This window comes from Nylanderia fulva, unplaced genomic scaffold (genome assembly GCF_048542155.1).
Source record: "Nylanderia fulva isolate GAGA-0341 unplaced genomic scaffold, ASM4854215v1 Scaffold10, whole genome shotgun sequence".
In the NCBI taxonomy this organism is placed as follows: Eukaryota; Metazoa; Arthropoda; class Insecta; order Hymenoptera; family Formicidae; genus Nylanderia; species Nylanderia fulva.
Window position 1 is genome coordinate 130,017 of NW_028189193.1, and position 17,792 is coordinate 147,808.

A 17,792-nucleotide genomic window follows, 5' to 3' on the forward strand; every position below is an offset into this window, starting at 1 on the left:
ATATCGATATAACATATCGATATTTCGATGTACACAAATAATGGAAGTGCCGAATATCGAATATTTTTTCACCTGCTATAGTAAAAGGTAATATTGGTACAATGTAGAAGGTACGTTGCATTTAGTCGACGAATTCAATATCGTGGATTTTTATTGTTATTGTAGTAAACAACGAACCATTGTCCTCGACATACCATGCCGCGTTAGTTTCGATGAGGCATTCATTTAATATGCATTACGCTGCAGCGCTACCTTGATAAATGCTGACCTGGCTTAAATCCCTCTTTTAAGCGCCATCGTCAAGCTAAAACGATATAAAATTAAAATAGGAAAGAATGTTAATTTTAAAAGGGTGTTAAATTTATTTTGAATTTATGTTAAATTTCTCTTCTCCTTGTTTTATATTAATATATCTTCTGTAATTAACGCAATTTTTTACCATGGTCATATTTTGTTCCTTTTTAAATTTAATATAGGTAATATATATTTTTATAATATGAATATAAATAATATATATATATTTTATTATATTTTTAAAAGTTTAATCTTGGTTATCTTTATGTGTTGTTTTTTAATCCCTTATTTATGAAACAATATTAAAAAATTTTTTATGGATGAGTGGCTCGATGTTGTAAACATTTATTAGAATTATTTATGAAAAGAAACTTGAAGAAAAATAGATTGATGGATCAAAAAAAGAGAGAAAGAGAAATTAGCTAAAAAGTAAATTAAAATTTATCTATAATATATATATATATATATATTTGAAATGTGATAACTCTTAGAAAATATATATATACGAGTATATTGTTACATTTTTATCTCACCAAATATAAAATATTGCTCTTATTTAATATCAATGTTGAACGTCTACGTTCAAAAAAATTTACAAATCTTTTTCCAAATAGATTATTTTCTATTTCGAATCGCAACAAGATTATTCAATATTTCGCGAAAAAATCGTGACTGAGTGGATTCATTTGTATATGCATGCATTTGGCGTAGCCAGTTGTCGAGTACGATCAAAATAGATTTTAACGGAGTACTTCCGATGCTGATATGATTGCAACATTGTCGCACGGTCAGTGGTCTGTAACGGATTTGCAGCAACTCGTGGTTGCTAATAAATATGCGATTAAATATGCCAAAGTATTCTATTGGAAGTAAAATTGCCCGATGGAATATATGAACTGACATATCATGCCTTAATGATTTTCATGTGTGCACAATGTTATAATGTTACTAATGTTAAATATTATAATTTTAAATATCTTGTGATTGAATTATACATTTATTAAAATCAAAATTTCAGGAAATAATAATTTAGAATTTCTCAAATACATTTTTATTCATATCTCGCAAGTTATGTACATATATATATAATCGATTTTGTCTTTTGGTCTTTATTAATATATAAAAAAGTTTTATCTATCCTGTTATCAAAATTACAAAGTAAAAATCTTGCGTGAAATTAAGTTTTGTAAGGTATATCGCGTTAAAAAGCCAATTTTCAGTTTTTTATTAAAGTCTGTATGAACGATGTCATAGAGAAAATTAGGTAAATTTATTGTAACGATAATAACAGCTTTTTGAACTAATGGATACAAATAAAATATACAAGGCAATGGAAGTTTACAGAAATGTTTGTAGTATAATATTTTTAAAGTCCACAAAATTTTATGTAATAATACATTTTTCCTTTTCATTTTTTTTTTGAGTTAAAGAAATAGGATTAACGAGATTTCGCACATGTGTAACAATAGAAGTTTAGTGCGAATTACGCGCCTAATTCTACCTTCAACAATTATGATGCGTTATAATTCGTAGTATATACTGCATGTACCGCTACAATTGGCGAGTTAAATGCGTTAACGCGATAATTCGATCTATCTCTTCCATGATGAAATATCGGAAAACGGGAGAATACGCGCGCGATCTAGTTTTGAATGCGCAGACGAATATGATCCTTTGTTATGTTTTTTTCAACGATTATCTTCTGTTAGATATCGTACACTGCGATAACATTGTGTTTGGCTAGGAAAGATAAAGGAGATAAATATATAGGATGGCTGTTTGTGTAATTAGCACGCACGTTACCGGGCGACAAATGAATCAGGCCTAATTGCATGATTCGATTTTCATCCGACATGGGCTGTCCTTCATTTGCGCTCTAATAATACACGCGCGCAGTGCAATATGCGAGCTACAGTCATCTCTATTAAGCTGATGCTTATGATTCTAGAGATAGCATGTTGGAGCTTCAACTTTAGTGGATATGCGAAACCTAATTTCGCTTATCCACTAAATTCTATTCTCGCGATAATACATACTACAGTTTATTGGCTGTTTTTTGTGTGTGTGTGTGTTATATATTAGTAAACACGTTGCGAGAAATTGTGTAATTTAAGTACTATGTTAATATTTCAATAATGTAGTGGCAATTATTATCTTGAGAGTTTATTCGCGAATTAATGAATCATGAATTAGGTCAATTGTCGATGCTTATACATTATACAAGATTCTCTCTCTGTTACATTTTCTTCTGCATATTGTCTCCATTTAATTATTCGATCTAGTAAGGCAAGACTATATATGGAAGTGTTATATGTATACGTACAATATGGAGAATACTATATATCTCGCCAGTAAAGGGCCGTAAAGCGCCTCGTCAAGTATTATCCATCTCGCGTGCCGTCTTAATTTGATGTTACACAGTCACGTGGAACTGCCTGCTCCAATTGAGTATTCTCGTAAGGGAAGCAGGGTCGCCGAAAATGTGGGCCGCTATTCTACCTCTGAAACCATCCCTGGCATGGTCCCTCATTAAAATAGTTAAGCTCTATTAAGAAGCGGCTAGGTCCAGGATGTTCTAAAGTAACACATTCTATTGTACATCAGCCCCAACGCTGGGGACGGTTGATAATAACGGTTGATATCACCTAGAAAGTTTAGCGTAACTACAGCTGCGAGCTATATTACGTCAGCTTCGCTGATGAGTCCTTGTGCCACAGATTGCGAAAGATGTTTTCGTTAAAACCACAAAAGTTTCCAAATATTTAAATAAATATTCGGAAAAGTGATGGAGTCTATGGTATAAAGTTGTCTCTCGGTTTGACAGATATATTACGTCAATAATCTTACAGAGAAACGCAGGCTAGATATTTTCTCTTTCAATTTCCACACATCTCTGCTAAGAGCATATCAAAGTTATTCACAATATAGCAGAGAGACGGATAAACAGAGTTACACGTTGAAATATAAAATTGCGTGAATGAAGTCGCTCACTCTTTTTGCGGAAAGTGTTTGCGATGGCAAGTATCTTTATTCCCGGACACATGCGCGAAGGAGCGACAACACCTGAAGCAGCGTGTTTCAAAAACAATTGCGGAACGTTGCGATAAAACGACGACACAATTCTGTTGATAACACCCCCGCAAACAAACTATACCGGGAAACATCGTGACCACTCGTGCAGCTGTCTCGAGCACTCGAGGGCATCTCGAAGGAATGTCACGTGCGCATCCCTGCCCGTCTTCACCTACAATTTCCGGATAGCGTCTCGCTACTATCAACGAGCGAGATCTGCCGCGTAGTCTTCTCTCTCTCTCTCTCTCTTTGTGGTGCACGAGAACGCCATGACTTTCGTCGCATTAACTGCTCGACTGTTACGAGCTGACCCGGACCCTGACGCGGCGCAGATACGACGTTTTAACAAATCCTCTCTGCATCCCCGGTTGATGCGATAAACCCGATTCCAATTTTGCCCGCATTTGCGCATGATGCGCTATGAATAAAATAACTTGATGCGACTTGATACGCGGTTTCAAGTTTAAATTACGTTTTATGATTCTGCATCTCAATCCAATTTAGTCTAGAGTTAAAATAGGCTATTATCGCATTACATTTTCAATGTAACGTTGTTTAAATATTGTTTTGGATAATAACAAATTATATGGAAGCTTGGAAATTGTGTAAATTTGAAACGATTTTGTATTAAATTATTTATATTTGTTTAAATGGAAATTTATATGAGATAAATAATATATTATTTTAACAAATAATTATATAATAATAATATAATATATTATTATTAATATATAATATTATTTAAAAAGTGTGAAAATTAATTTCCAATTGATTTCCAATTATATTTAAAATAACGATTAATTTCCTTCTAATGAATTATATTGCGTTGGTTTTTATTGCGTGCGAATATCAACGTATTTCTCTGCAGAATACATTGTTGGACTATGTTTTGTCTCATGTACCGCATAATGTGTTGATATGCTAAGTGAAACTTTGTATATGGTTTGCAAATCAACGGCATACCGTTGTTTGGAGGTTCTTGTTCATTTGAGTTGTTGAGAACTTGGCGATCACGTTCTCATTGTCGCAAAGAACATTTATCTGGAAGGTTAGTTTAACAAATATAAAAACATTGTTAATATTGAAACGGCAAACATATACAATGATTTTATTTATTTAGAGTTAAATTTATAGACACTAATTAATATATATTACTAAAATAAATTATTAAAGCTCGGCAAAAAATTGTTAGGAGATACAATAATAGTTTTACTATATTTTGGACTTTGTAAATGCATAAGTTTTCGGAAATTAACATGACGATGTGTGTTGAATATTTTATAATCCTTTTTGTTATCGGAATATGTTATGATTTAGTGATATGTTGACGGAATATTCGATGTAGTAATTATATACAACGCGCGATTTGACGCAATACGATCACGCTTGTGGTGCGATTAACTGGTTAGCATGAAAATTACACATACATATATAATTTATAGTTGAATCAACAGTATCTATCATGCGATTTATCCATCGACGGTATCGTTGTACAACCATTCGTACCGCAATGTGACTTCGATCGTTACGAATTAGTCATTGCCTATGAAATATATGCATTGATTATGCTATTAATATTGGGATAATTAATATATGAATTCACAAATATACCGCATATGTAAATTTATAGATGTATAAATATGTATATGCAGATATGATGCGTGCATAAAATCGGTTGCCATTGTAAAATTATTTTGTCCTGTAATCGAATAACGATTGTACGATGACAATAATCTAGAAATTCGTTGTTATAAAAAGTTATTTATATAGTTTAATTTCAATGTTTTCATGAAAATTAAACAATATTGTAAAACTATATTGAATTTGCACAAAGCGCATCTTTTAATGATTTATAAACTTTCCTCCGCGAAAGGTTTTAAAGTTTCTTTCTTCTTTATACATTGGTTCTGCCCATTATAGTTCTCTTAACAAGCTATTTTCAAAGATTCCATTGAATATTTAGCTCTTTAGTCTCTCTCTTTTTTATTCTCTCTCTTTCTTTCTCTTTTGTGTAGAAGTTATTTTACGATTATCTAGCAGCGATATTACATAGACATATTATTTCTTGTAAAGATAAAATGTTCAAATTTTTACAAACATATATTATTTAATATTTTATCAAAAACAGAAGAAGTACATATTAAATAGATGATAATGTTAAGATTGCGTACAGTGTGTCATAAATCTTAATTAATAGTGGTTAAATAGCGATTAATGATCAATCCTGTATCGCGAAAGGATCAGTACACAGTACATCACATATATATTCTATTGTGATACATTCTACATTCGTAAACGAGAACTTAATGCAAGAAATTCAATTTTTTTTCACGGTAATTGCCTTCGATTTTTTGATCGCGCTCGGTAGACGTTTAATTGTCGGAATTTAGTTACTACGTGCGTATTGAACGTACATGGCTCTTGTCCATTTAATTCCGAGAGCTAGGGATTCGGGTGTACAAATTCCATTTTCCGTGTATATGTACAGAAACGTGATTCACATGGACGAACAACTCTCACACGTGCCTACGTATGTGTGAGAATTTGATCCATCCTTCAAGTTCAGTACGCGGTAGGCGTCAGACTGTGATCCGTTACAAGGGAGATCATCCACATGGTTAGGAAGTTCTAATTACTCAAGGTTACTTCAACGAATAATTCGCACCGTGGTGCAAAATATCCACTCATAATTAAAATTTACGTGAAAATTAGTAAGAATATTCGAGATAAGAAATATTGCACATTTCTCTTGATAAGAGGCTGCGCCGTAGGACGAAGTAGTGATTATTAAATTATAGTGTCACAAAATTAATTTTATAAATTTGTTTCAAAATTACATTTTGCTTTTTCTCTCACATATAAAAATATTGTTATAGCATTTTATCAATTACATTTAAACGATTAAAATTATTTCCTCTCTTGTTGCATTCTCTCGTATCGTATATTATTGCCTTATTAATAACGTTATATTTCTTAATTTAGAGTACAATATTTATGAAGTATTTTTTGTTTAATCGCTTTACGTACAATAAAGTTTTCAAATTGCTTTCGGAGAGAAAAATGTCCTTCAAAAGATTATTAAAATGTCAAGGTGAGCGGTAATCGTAAAATGAAAAGTTTAACAAAAAAAAGTGAGGAACTGTTTTCGAAGATATTATTTGCGTAAAAAGTTGTTAATAATGTTTTACTTTTAATTAAATTCTTTGAATCCTTTATAGCGCAACTCGATTGGCACATTATCGAAAGACTTTGTAAACATCGATTTAATGACGATTAATAATACGAATAGCCGTATTCGCTCCACACAATAGAAATTAAGATTTATAAACAAAGTGGTCGTTGTTGTACTTTGCTGCATTATTTCATGGTGCATTGCAACATTACTGAGCATTATTTAACCATGTAACATTACAAACGTGTCGTGCCGTTGTATACGACGGCATTAAAGTTAGTAGAGTTAATAATGCGTTGCAACTTTGATTTAATCCTTGTTCTGTAAAAATATGCAACTTTGTTAACTAGGCAATTACCTTACATCCTGAGTTTTATAATCCTGGGTACATTTCATTGTCACATTAGAACATGTTTTATCGCACATATAAGCTTTCTACGCGCGTGTCTACCGTCAATTACGATATACTTGTTACTGTTACGTTCCTCTTACTTAATCTCCCTCGCACTTTGATACGTGAACATAAGAAAAAGATAAGCGTACAATTTATACAAAGGCGTGTGCCGTGAAAATGATAAATTATTGCTTTCTCACGTGTACCGGTTCTATATCTTTGCGATTTAGCGCAAGCTGGGGATCGCGCGATATAAAGAATAAATCCTCGTGATAATAAATTAACGCGGATACGCTATTATCGTAAAGAAATATATCTAAGAACGAGCTTTACGAGCTTTTATATCGCGCCAATTGTTCGGTTTACGCGCGAATTATCGGGGACGCTGTAGAACGCGGTCATATTATGCATATTAATCGCAACACGACGCAATAGAGCGCTGACGAATTCAACGCACATGCAAGCTAATGCGTCGAAACACGGAAATAGAAACAGGGGCAGAGGGTGAGAAACTTGTCATACGCGTGTAAATAAGGCGTAATGTATGGGGCTTAAACTATGAGGCCGCGGACCCGGGGATTACCACCTCTCTCCCAACCAACCCTTTGCGCAAACCGCGCACGAACCCTTTCCCTCTTCGTAAATGGAATGCAAAGTACATTCGGGCGTAAATCATGCGATAGAAACGGCCCGGTAATCCATTGCTCGCGGCGCGGCGCCGGCCGGCGTAAATCGAGAAGATTGTGACAATGATTCAACGCAGGTTTATGGCACTCCGTGTAATTAAGTCGTATCCGACTGGTATTACGCATGCAAACGTCGCGTTGAATTCGCGTTCGCGCACCGTCGCCGTTTGCGGATGTAATCGGATTGTCCCGGGAAATTCTATGCCCGTTGTAAGTTCTTTTCGTATATTTGTCCGCTGAATTATTTTTTTCCCTCTCTTCCTCCTCTATTTTGTTTTCTCCTCTTTTATAACTCGAGATCGCGCGACGGGGGTTAATTTTTCACCACACGGGAGAATTTGCCATGAGCTCGTTATTAGTTACGCAATTACCCGCCAATCTACGTTCTGTGAAAGAATATATCTAGACATCAAGACATAATTTTGCTCTTTATTTTTTGTTCGAGCTTGCATATTTATTGCATATGCATATATGTGCATGTGTGTATAAATTTTATACGAGTTTCTTTTATTATTTCCTGCTAGTTTCTCATATTTTTGCAAGCTTGTATATTAGACTTATTTATTAAACTTTCATGTTAAATCACAAAAATTTGTATTATGGTATATACAATGTCGCAATATAATAAATTTGTCAATTAATACACAATTATAGAATAACGTATATGCATATTTATTTATCTACTAATATAATGTAATAATTTTTCTGTAAATACATTCGCATAAAATAATTTAAAAGTGCTCTTTCTTTTCTCGAAATTTTTCTAAACCCGACGAAATTTTTCGGATTCGATAAATTGCAGAAGACTTTTTTTATGTGAGATGTCGACGATATCGTATCAAACATGAAGGTCTGGCACAACGAACGAAATCGCCGGATAAGCCTGTCTTACGGCTGATCCTTTTTTTATGCTACTTCATTGCCTTTATCACTATCGTTAACTTATGTCCTCTTTCTTTTTTGTAACAGGTGGTGGCGGACAGACTCGTGGGAATTTAACAAAACGCGAATTCTTCCTACAAACTTCGCAGATCGGTAAGTCTACACACAACTTTTAATTTTACGAACGTAACGAATAATTTATAAAGGCTTTCCCTCAATCCCGCCTATGCTTTTAACGCGGACATTAAAGTGGTTTCGAGTCATGGCGGATCTCGAATTAATTACGTATATCGAGAAGTTTTTAACCGGACCCACGAAAAGGCATTTCTCGTAAAAACTTTAAACTTTGTTATTAAATACGCTGTAACGCTGTTCCGTCTAAAATATGAATTTTGCAATAATGTGGAACAAGCTTCGATTAATTGCTCTCAATGCTCCTACGATTTTTTACTACGGTTTATATTATTTTCTACATGCTTTGAGCGAAAAATTTTTCATATATTAATATATATCATATGACGATTGTCCACCGGCTACCTTTATTGCAGATTTAAACACACTTACATACACATTGTTCGGAACTTATTTGAAATTCCAGCGGTATCAACTTCCGCCTGGACTCATACTTTTTAAAGTAGCTTTAAATATGCGTCAGTTACTGTGAAATTTATCTCACTCACTTTCTGCCGTATTCTCGTAATATATTTTCATGATACGTTCAAAATTAAAACCTCATTAACGAAGTCAAATTTCAATTTAAAATTTCCTTCAGAATATACTCTTAACGTCATTAAGGAACGGAAATAAGAAGTTTAACAAAGACCTTAAAACAGGGGAGGGTTGAAGGCAAGAAGTGAACTCGCAGTACGCAAAACTGTCACGGAATTAACCCACTTAAAAGTGCCGACTACCAGATGCAAATTACAATTTTTGCATCTTTAACAAGGCGTCACGGGTTTTCGATGGGGATAATTTTGCAACAAAGTTTCGAAAATAAAGAAAACCATTTGTTCGCTCTACCGCGAACCAGTAGAGTAGACCATATTCATATTTTATCCTTAGCCTAGTTTCTAATGGACATCGTACTTTTAATGGAAATTTTGTGCTTTCATTGCTAACATAAGACTCATCCAATATAGTATTCATACTACTTTTGCGCGCGAATGAGAGAAAGGGAAAGAGAAAAACTTTTTCTTCATAAAAATTTATTCATATATGTATACAAAAAGATTTATTTATATGAATGAAACGAATTTATTCGGATAATGTAATATTTAACACATCGCGTTATATGCGTATTCTTGTTATGTGAAAATGAATTCATCGAGAACCGATATACACATTTTGTAGATTAATATTTTATCGATAGCTGTATTTTCTCCCTCTATCTCATTTCATTTCATAGAAGAGCGTTGTAATACTCGTAAACTAGCACGTTATCGAATTAATGCGACCCGTATCAACGATGATATGCAAGTTTGCGTAAACATTTTGACACCGCTGAGAGTGCACAATTCCAAATTGTACAGCGACGATAAGGGAAACGCGTCCGTTTCATCGCAAACGAATATATCCGAAATTCGAAGTGGCGGGTTCAACACATCTGGATCTTCAACAACTCGTGCTGTTGACATAGTCGTATCTCGCGTCTGCTATTCCCAAACGGTACCAAATAGTCTAAATTATCAATCATTTGCCATTAGCGACGCAAACTTCTCCCTCGAGACACGAGAGATGTAATACGTACCCAAACTTTACGTTTCTCCTAGAGTCAACAAATGCTGTAATATCTATATTTCGACAGAGATGAAGTTAAAACGATCAGATTATTGCAGTTATATACCGAGAGTTATTTTATTGACAGAACTAGGTGATTAGGGAAAAATACTATTTTAAACGCTATTAACACTTATTTATACACAGAAAAAAAGGAATCCTTGATTCAAGTATATTTTTATTCTTGAACGCTATTTGATTGATTTAAGCATAGAATGCTCTTTGTAATCACACATTTTCATTTGCCTTAATAATAAATAAGTTTGTGTAAAGTATATTTTATTCTTAAGATATAGTCTTGTTTTAAAAATCGCATATGGTAAAAACAAACTTAGTCACATTTGAACTAAGAATTATTATATATATTTGAAAGTACCGCTTATATCCGATGCACACTTGTCACTTGTCCTTGCAATATTTATAAGTAAATTTTAGCTTCAACCAAGAATATTTTGCATTTTGTTTTAAGGATAAATTATTCTTTATCAAAAATTATTTATATTTGGCGCTATTGTAAGAATAAAATATACTTGAATCAAGGCATATTTGCATTCTTTCAAGGATACTGTTTTTTCTGTGTATATATAATATCCTCTTCGTTGTCGAAAGTTTGAAAGAATATGTCCGCGTTTAATAAATTCATCAGCTTTCATCTTTCACCTTTTAAAGACGGTCTAACGGTATTTGACATCAAGTTCCGTTCCTTATTCACGATCCCCTTTAATTAAGGGTTTACGACGCATTCCCCTTCATTAGGCGACGCATCGTGTCGGAACTCCCAGCGAGGGAATAGCAGTTCAAATTGCATGCAGTTACGCAATTACAAGGGTTAAGACGTTATCCTTAACGAGAATCCTCAAACTGGTCATTTAGCTCCCGACATAACGTTAAAGGCGATGGGTCGCGCCTTTCAGACCTAAAGATGTTGACACGACGACTCCTTGTTGTTTCGCAAATCACGCCGTCTCCTTTCTATTCGCATTACGGCACTTTGCTTTCACAGCTGTTTCTCTCTGTCCGCTCTCTTTCTCTCCCCCTCGTTTCGTACGTCGTTATGTCAGCGTGTCGTCACCGGAAGCAGCCTGGGTTGACCCACATGCAACAACAATGCTTGCCGTCGACTGGCTGCAACGACCACATCGATCGTGGCTCGTAGCTAAAGTTGCCTGGTGCAGCTTTGACTTCTCGTTCGCTCTGCTTCCTTCCTCTCTTTCTCTCTCTTTTGGTATCTCTCCCTTTTTCGCTTCTCTCCTGTATTTGTGTTTAGTCGTCCGTGGCTTTTTCTTTCCCGATAATGTTGAGCCTCCCTTGCTTAAGCAGTTTCCGGCATCGCGCAAATGTTCAATTCGGTTCCGGAGTCGATCGGTCGAAGCGATTTCTTAGCGAATCTTTCCCGGATCGATCGATATTGTCGCCGAGAGGTGAAATTCTGCTTCGAATTCAACCGACCGTGCGATAAGCGATTTGCTTATAGTGCTTGCTCGGAATTAAAACGTGCCCTGTATTCGCGACAAAAAACGCGATACTTGATAATTTTGTATCGCGTTAATTAAAAACGTGTGCATTTTTGTGCCAAATTGAATTTTCGGCACGATATTAAGCTCGATTCGCGAAGAATCGCGCTTGCTGTTTGCCGCAACTTTATATGCTTGTCTCAGGAAAGGTCCACGGATACTTGAAAACTTTTCCCCGAAAGTTTTGGGAAGTTTGGCAGTCTCAATAAGTTATCTAAGTTGCCAATTCACCCTTTATTCGAAGACATGTAAATTTATATTTTATTATAGGAAGATTGATGCACATTTACTCCCGAATATGTTATAGATTGTTGAGATGGTACAGTCAGATGGAACGGGTGAGGTATGCATAAACTGTATCTATCCGATCCCGAAATTTCATCGAAATTTTAAACGCATCTTTGCGGTACATCGCTCGATAACATCTTGCTTTATATGCAACGCGAGATGCGTTCTGAAATATATACAACCTTATTTTATCGCAATACGAGAACGGAATGTATCGCGATAAATATAAAACGAATCTGAAACTAACATAATAATAAACGAATGCTGAACGTGCTTCTGAATAACAAATTAGCTACCAATTATTGCTCTATTATAAACTTCGAATAATTTGCTCGTCTAGAATTTAGAAAATGAGAAACTCTAATTTGGAGTTTAGATGCTTCGTTATTCTGATACGAAAGTTTAATCTGAAAACGTGACAGCTTTAATATTCCGTTTGGCCGATTTGCATAATCAGAAAATTCATTCCTAATAACTTATAAAATGTTTCTGAAACAGAAACTACATGAATTCTATTGCCTCTAGGGTAATGAAGATTTATTTTTTTGTACAATTTATTTTTTTTATACTATTACCAGTTAGTAAAACATAAAATTTTCTATATTTATTATTTAATTACTCAATGGTTCTCTCGTGAAAGCTTGTACATTCACGAATTCAGAGGACACCAAATCCTAAATTACAATATAACAGTCCCGTCTGATTACGATTCAGTACTAAATTTGCTTCCTTGCACCTTTGGCTGTTGAGCATGATCGTGAATAGACATCTCAGGTAACAAAGCTGATTCCGAGAAGGCTTTGTTAGCGCTAGGGATCGGCTTCATTTTCATCGCGTTTCCGATTTTCGCTTCGTCTTTCCACCAAGATGCGTTATACCATTCAAAATGCAACGCGATTTTAGCGTATATATTAATAACAATGCGAGGACGAAGAAGAGAATTCTAAAATTGTTTCAGTTTTAATGTATTTGTGGTTCTTTTTTTCTTTGATACATGATTTTTTTGTGACGGAAAAATTGAAAATCGCAAAATAACTCCTTGATGTCGGTTAATTTGTCATAAGTAGTACGAGCAGCTTCAGCCAGGAATTTAACACTCGTAAAATGGACCGATTTCGTTATCAGGACGATTCTCCGCTTTCGGGAGGAGAGCTAGCTCTTCGTCCGCTTTCTTCTCTTCCGGGAGTCTTATCGGTCGTGCGTTTACGTGTCGTCGAATTAAATTCCAGATAATACGCCGTAAATTTGCTGGCGCTCGTCGTTCGCCCCGGCGAATTTATCGTCCGCATTAATTTGACATTTAATTTTCCGCGGCGCGTATTCCCGACGCCTCTGCAATCCACCGTTGATGCGTTCGGGAGTGAAACGTTGCTTTTACCGGAATTATTTGTCGCGAGATTTCGTTTCCGACAATTTGTTTGCCGTGCAATCGCCGTTCTGTCGCATTACCGGTATAATTGGCCGGAATTGCCGCGACGCGGTCGCCTGAATCTGTGCAAGAGGGGCTCGATCAACCTGACGCTTTCATTTATCGAGATTCTTTTCCCCGAGCTTTTTTAGATATCAATGATTGTGCTGCGTTGATTGTATTCTCGAGTGCAGGAATATTTATGAGAGTCATTTGGTTATCGCCGTGAATATTGAAATTTATTGCGATAGAACGGCTAGAGCGGGCTGAAGATAATATTTATTGTTCACGTCTTCTAATTTATTTTTTTTTTGTAGATTTGAGGGTGATATTAAAGGCAAGTACTTTGTATGAAATATCTTAAGAAACATATGTTTGGACGGGCTAAGAAGTTATTTGAAAAATATTTTAAAGAAATTGATAATTGTAATAAATTATTAAAAAATAATTTTTGTAAGTTTAGTCTGTACTATTTTCCTTTAAAAGAATACAATTTTATTGAATGAAAGTGTATATATTAATAGCATTATATAATGTTATATAGATATATTATTTTATTACAAAAAATTGGTTGGAAAATTTGATTGTGTAATCGTACTAGCAGGAAAAGAACATTAATTAAATTCTTCTATTTGATTTACAAAAGCACTGTCTCTTCTCTCAAAATCCATGCACGTACGTATATATATATATATATATATATATATATATATATATATATGCGACACACGACTGCGCCTCGACGCCGTTGATGTTCGTTGGCCAATTGTCATTTTAATTAGGTTTTTAAGCGTAAACGTGTGCTTCTGTGGTTGCGAAATCAAAACTAACCCCGATCGCGACGGGTAAAAGCTATCACGAGAGAGGAGACGAGCTCGGGACTCTGTAAACGCGCGGCACTCGCGAGCTCTCTCTTTCCCCGGGTGGCGCCGGATTCACCGATACGGAACTCTGTCCCGACGAAGGCACGTTCCTGTGAAACGATCACCGCGATTCGAAACGTGACTTGGGAGTTGAGGAAGCTGTCGATAGGAGCTACCGCTCGACGTTCTTTAAATTTTCGATACTTTTCGGACGTTGATGCGCTCGCCGCTTAATCTCTCCTGACATGACGGAACTGATGCGGCTGCTACGTGCACGCAGGAGAATGGCGCGCGATTGATAAAACGCTATATACGTGTTGCTACACCGTTCGCTGAATATAAGCGAGGTATGCGCTGGAATGTCCGACGTAATTAAATATACGCAAGTCAAATACTGTTGAAAATATCTTTCCGCTTGATTGCGAGTAATTTACTTGCCAACGATGTAAATAAAAAAAAAAACGCAAAGATTGAGTTGCTAAATAAATCGTCGGTTGAAAAATAAATGGTTATTAATAGTGATTCTGAAAGATATGAAAAAAATGAAAAACGAGAGCGGAGATTACGCTTGTGTAAGATTATTTAATTCGTTTTTCCCTTCGCGAGAGTGGGGTCGTTAGATGCGAGATATACACTTTATGTAAGGTAAATTACGCGCAAGACTCTCTGTAATTAAAAATCCGATTGAGACTTATTTAGCAGAAGCACAACATCTCGCTGCGAATAAATTTCGCGCCGTTATTCCGGTTCTTCCGCGACTGGGGAAATTCAGTGTTGCACTATATAAAGCTTTAGTTGAAAGGCACTCCATGGCTCGTAAATAACAGCGTTATAATCCGCGAGAAACAAGAGTGAGAAGTAAAAGCGATGTAGGGGATGGATTTTGTCTGGCATAGCCAAGACTTGCGCGTATTATTTACGGCGTCGTGCTACGAGTGCCAGGAGTATTTTTTCTTCCGTTACATGCGCTGGCTCTCGTTGATCTCCCCGCAACCTTTACACTCCTCCAGCCGCCGTTCTTTATCTTTTTAGTCTCACTTCTTCCCATACGATGTCGGGTCAAATCCTACTTTATCGCATTTTTCAGAATAAATGAGGAAGCAACGAAGGCAGAACGCGAAAAACGTTCTCCAAAAATGGGAGAAAAGAAGAAGAACTAATGGCTCTTCTAAGGTGAATTAGTAGTCGGGTGGATTCTGCTACAAGTGACGTTTCATGTAAATGAAACAGCTGGCAAGGCGAATGAACGATAATAAAAAAGGTCTCAAAAATTTGCAGTAATTGCAAAAGATGAACTTATTTCCTTAGATTAGATATTAAATATAATTGATTGAGATAAGAATAAAAAAATAAGAATCTCAATTGCATTTGGGGATCTTATTTTTGCAATTGGACGTAATCGTTATCCGCGATATCTCTTCAACTTCAGTGAAAATAAAATGAGTCCTTACAATATCCAGTTGGCGTTTTCCGAGTTCGATCATACTTAAATCGAATTGTTGTTGAAGGAATCCGCGAAGAAAGCGCTTCCGCAGAAATATAGTCGATGATGGAATCGCCGGAAAGCGAAGGTAGGAAGGAAATGGCGACATGGCAGCGATATTAAATTACATTGCAGATGGGAACTTCCCTCCGTTGGGATCTAAAAGGCTACCGTTCACCGGATTATATCTCTCCCACGAAGACGTGATTTTGCGGCGCGAGATTAATATCTCTTTGATTATCGATAAGACCGGTTACAAGACGGCGTAAATTATACGTTGGGTTGGGAAAACTGAAAGAGGATTCATCAACAGTCTGTTCTTCAGTTTATGTCAACAGTGTAACTAATATATTGATCCTTCTTATATCTTTAGAAACCAGATTGGTTTGAGTTTAATAATATGTTTACAGTTCGAAGACGCGCGAGATATTAATTTTTATAATTAAAGAAGATAAAACAATTTTTGGATGACTGTCCTACTAAAAATGATGTTTGCACAAATTTCTTCTTTCTCTTCTATAATAAATGGAATAATCATATCTAACAGTAGTTTAATTCGAGTTACATTGCGCGTTATCGAAACTCTAAAATATTATCGATCACGGGGTTTTACTGCGAGAGAAGGAAATAAACTTTATAGGACCGATTACGTTCAACCGAATGCAAATAGCGTTCCGAACTAAAAAGTTTTTATCTAGTTAATATCCCTGGAGGGTAGTGTAAGACGTCTGGAAGATTATCCACACCCGAGGACGCAATGAACTCGAAAAGGGTTAAGACCAGTTTCAAAACCATCCGTGAAGTAGGACACGCTCGTTAGGCGTTCGATTGATTTACAGCTCATTCCACGTATTCCGACTCCCGCCTCTTCCTCGTTACTATCTTCCTGTTGTTCTCTTTTTTCCCCCCAGGTGGAAAGAATTGGAACTCGAGCGCACACTTCTGCTAAATACAAAGGAAAAAGTCCCAAAGAACGGTGCTACGTTTTGGCGAACGACACATTCTCACGGATTTTCTTTGAGAATCTCTCGATTTTTTTGCAACAGCGTGTAATACCTACTATGTATATTTCGCTTTAACTTTGCAAAGGGGAGCATTTCAAAAGTTTCTAAAGTTTTCTATACTTGCTTTTAAGCTCGGCGAGAGAAAGAAGGAGAAAGAGCGTGTGTGTGTGTGTGTGTCTGGCAACTTTTTCAATTGCATCTAACTATATTACATAGTCTGTTTAATCTCCAATATTATTTTGTGATTTTTTTTCTGACGAGACTCTATATCAATTTTATGGAATTTATTTTAAAAAATCTTTTTGCATAGGAAAAACTTCTCTGTAGTTTTACAAACGTCAAAAAAACGTCAATTACTTTCAGCTACGAGTACATTAGACGCGAACACTCGGGTGATTCGGTTTGCGCAGCTTGTAATTTGTTTTAATGATCTACTGAAGTTTTGAGGAACGCGTGTGCCCGGAAGTGTACACACGACCGCAAACCGAGTTCCCGTGTAACGAATCCATCGGCATCGACGTTTCGCCCGAGCCACCGCAGATGTTGTGCGCGGCAAACTTTAGTTTCGCGCACGTACATACATATACTAAAGTAGCCGCGATTAATGCAAGGTCCAGTCATTTTTCACATCACTGTCTCGGACTCGGGTTGCACATTCCACTAGTTGTAACGTGAACTTTGCAATTTATAATACCGTAAATGGCGATAGATGTAGAAACGCTATATTTACGTTAGATTTTCCGAGAGATGATTACGATCTGTTGAAACAAAGAATTGTACATATTGACACAAATATTTGTGAGAAATTAGGAGTATTTTTCTCGAGAGATCGATTAATTGTAGAGAAATAATTAATTGCTTAGTATAAATATTAAAAAATTGAGTTAAATAAAATATCAAGTGTAAAAGTAAAATCTTTAATTTTAATACGACACTTCATTTAATTTACGATTAGT

General features: G+C 35.7%; 1 protein-coding gene across 3 annotated transcripts in view; it reads left to right on the plus strand.

Annotated features, from left to right (window-relative positions):
* LOC114941005 (TWiK family of potassium channels protein 7) overlaps positions 1-17,792 on the plus strand; it is a 213,194-nt gene that overhangs the window by 65,358 nt on the left and 130,044 nt on the right. For all 3 annotated transcript variants that reach the window (XM_029315822.2, XM_029315823.2, XM_029315824.2), the window contains one exon: positions 8,588-8,653. The gene's annotated coding sequence lies outside the window, so the exon portion shown is untranslated. The remainder of the gene's footprint in view (positions 1-8,587; positions 8,654-17,792) is intronic.